The following is a 3862-nucleotide window of genomic DNA, read 5'->3' on the forward strand; positions in this document are numbered from 1 at the left end:
CATATTCAAAATAACTTCAAGTAATATTAATGTTAACAGTTAAGATTCCACTGAGAGCAACTTTGTTTGGCCAGCATGAACATAAATCTATATTTTTGATTGAAAGGGGGCACTTACTCTTCCCCTTCCTGAGGTGCTCTGCCATGTTTGTCTTGTCTGATGTCTCTCACTCTTACTGAACATGATCGAAGTCATGAAATGATTGTAATTTGATAATAAGGATCAAATTAGTAACAAGCAGTGCTGACATCATTCAATTGCAGAGTAATTATTAGTTTAGAGACAGAAAAACGTAATCACCATACCAATGGACGTAGGGTCTGAAGGGGTTAAAGCATTGATTTCCTTTCAAAGTAAAGCTATAAAATCAGATTTAATAGTCATAGAAGTTGTGCACTGCTTGATAGATACTCTTGCAGTCCACATAAATCTTACTTACTCCAGTAAGAGATCAACATTTGTTATAAATAAACATGCAAGTACTTAAATGTTGCATCCATTAATTAAATAGAATTGACATTTGTTTGAATTTACAGCCTAAATTAACCATGCACACATGGAAAGGAAACTTGCTGCTCTTGATATTGTGTTATACGGTCTGGCACGGCAGTGAATGAGTCGAAATCTATCCCTAGAGTGATGACACAAGACGTCGTCCAAACCCTCCAGCATGTTTGTGCAGCTACCTGGTTTTTGAGTGGGGGAGTCAGTAAACAGGTAAAATGCTACAAATAGAATCTATAGCCACTTAAGAATACAGTCTGGAGGGAGGGCAGCCTGTTCCCTGGCCTGCGTCAGCACTGACCTTTTTGCTGTTTGCTAAAGGGATTTGATTTCACCTCCACTTCTCACCCCCTTAACTTTTTTCATAGATTGACTCTGAAGCCACCTGAGGAGGATAAAATGGCTGTTTGTCTAGAAATGAGAAGTTGTGGTATTTTAGCCACAGGCCAAATGATAAAATGCTAAAGAAGAAGAAGAATCTTTGGCATTTTTCAGCAAAGGAGAAGGAATTTCTACTTGCAAAACATATTTTTGGAAAGCGTGCATTCTTTACCTGTATTTAAACCTTTCTCTATCCCTAAGAGATATAAAATATTATTAAAAGCATGACAGGAGAGCTAAGGTACCTTAATAATTATTGCTTCTTACCCCCTGCTTTTAATAAAAATCATTCTGCTGTAAATTTGACATTTATCAGACATCTGGAGGTTTCTGCAGATCTTTGGTGACATAAGCCAGTTTTACTCCTACAGCTCCCTCTGCTGTTGATATCTGTGAAGTCCCAACCTGCTGACTTCTTTGATTAGTTTTAATAATAATACATTTTATTTACAGTGCCTCTCAGGACACCCATAGACACTGCACAACAATCAACAATACACAGTATTATGCAAACACCTCTGATTAATGATTGATAAGATATAATTACTAGAATAAATACAACTAAAGGGCCACATGGAAACTTGAAAGGATCATAAAAGTCCTTTCACAAAAAAATGCAGAAGAGGGAGACGAAAAGTTCATAACTATAGAAGTCCGTGGGTCTTAAATTCGATTGTGTTTAAATTAACAACTAAATGAGGTAATTTATTATCTTGTAGGTCCTGTTAAAAAGAAAAACTTCTGAGTTCCATTATGTATTTCAATGCATTTGCATATACAGACTTTTTGAAGGGTCACGTATAGTAGGGGGCACTTAACTATGCATTTTTTCCCCCTGAGAGGCAACTTAAACATGCATTTTGGCTCCCAAGAGGGCACTTTATCACATGTTTTGGCATGCAAGGGTGCAATTTAACATGTGTTGTGGCCCCTGAGAGTGCATTTTGGCATAGGTTTTGGCTCCCGAGATTGCAATTCAACATGCAATTTGGCTCCCAAGATGGCACTTGAACATGTGTCTACCTTTCCGCAATTTCACTAATTTGCCAACTTTTATCCCCTTTTTTATTATTATTATTTTAATTCCTTCTAACCTCTATTATGTAGCCTCAACAAATTTTTTTACTATGTGCTTAAACATAGTATATTATTTAATTGGTTGCAAAGGGACTATTATAAATTATAGAGGTAAGTAATCATAAAAATTGCTCAAATCAGCTAATTTAGTTCAACTGTAATTATCTTGTGATAAAACATTAAACATCACACATTCCACACATGTACATACAAATGTATATATTAGCATGATTTCCCACCAGTACTATATTATCCCCTTTGAATGGATGGGAGTTTGTTTCAGCCAGATGGTGGGCTTTATTTGGGTAACTTTTAACATTTTACTCAACTCTTGAACAGACAAAGAAAACAGACTCTGCTCTATCCATAAAAAAGGGGTTTAGATTAGCTTGCAGGTAAACGCTGAAGCAGTTCATCCACAGTGGGAAATCTAACACACTATCCAGAAAAAACACAAGAGGTAAACCAAAGAAAGAACAAAAACAAAAAGTCCTTGCAATACTTTACTCTGTGTAACCAGAATCGCACATTGTATTGATCGATATCTCATTTTCTTTCATAACTTCAACATGCTGGTACAGCCCATTCCCTCACCTGCTGCTCATACAGGGCAGATTTTTGTGAAAAAGACAGATAGCTTTCAACACCAAAGATAAAAACAAAATGGATAGGCCTGCATACATATTTTCACTGTTAACAAGCCCGTTGAAGGAGGTTCTCTCCCTCTGTAGCAGTAAATGTATTTCTTCTTCAACTTCCTGCATTTTTTTTTCTCCTGATCAGAATTATTTTCTGCCTGAAAAACAGACAAACAAGCATATAGGACTAACTGCCCATTGCAGTGCAAATTAACAGTAAACTAAACCAAGTAATGATGTAAAAGTTGAAAAAGTGAAGTTTTCTAGAAGATGTTTTTCCTCTCATCCAAGATAGTGTAAAACATTCATGTTTATTTGCTCCTTTAAACCAGACTATTATTTTATACAGCCCCTAATGACTTTCTTTTGGTATAAATTGAATCAATTTGATGTGTTTTATTCATATAATCACATTTCTATACAGTAGACCTTCAGTTCAATTTATAAAAATTACTTACAAAATTGGTTGGCAAATTGATTGCAGAATATCTAAATGACACCCAGTAGAGAGCATTTAGTGTTTGTACAAACAAAAGTGCAAAGGTAAAAAAAAAAAAAAAAAAAAAAAAAAGTGGAGAAATGTGCTGCTCCTATTTCTCCTTTATTTTTATATTATTTTTAAAAGACATTAAATAGGGCATATATGTTATTCAACACATCCTTTTTTTAAAATCTTCAGTTGTAATTTCCCCACAGCCATATACTGAGCAACCAAAAATAAAAGACCTGCGCAACTAAACATTGTTTAATAATAATACAAATCAATAACACACACACAAAACTCTGTTTGAAGTTTTTAGTTTTGGAGGAGGACACATAAACCAAAAAACAAAAACAAAAGCCAAACCAGGAAACATGCCAGTAAGGAAAGAGCAGGCTTTGTTTTTGTAAAACATAATCACTTTTTAATGCCAATGCTGCTTTAAATAACATAGAGGATGTTTCTATTGGGCACCAGAACAACAAAAGATACAAGCTGTAGTTAAAACTCCTGCTTAAGATTTCATTCCCACAAAGTAAAAATAATTGTTTACAGTCATCCATTGTTATTCAAGCTCTTTCTTTTTCCCATGTGGCTTGTCCATTGTAATCCATGCTGGTACTCAGAACACAGAGGAAAGTTCTTGCTCAAGGCTTTAAAGGTGTTTCCTTACTGGATACAGTGTGTGAGGGCTGTCCTCTCTATGATGAACAGTAGCACTTCACTATTACCCAGAATGCACTTTGGAAAAGGTAACACCCATTTTTTTTTTCAACAGGAG

This window comes from Cyprinodon variegatus, unplaced genomic scaffold (assembly GCF_000732505.1).
Source record: "Cyprinodon variegatus isolate N-32 unplaced genomic scaffold, C_variegatus-1.0 Scaffold347, whole genome shotgun sequence".
Lineage (NCBI taxonomy): Eukaryota > Metazoa > Chordata > Actinopteri > Cyprinodontiformes > Cyprinodontidae > Cyprinodon > Cyprinodon variegatus.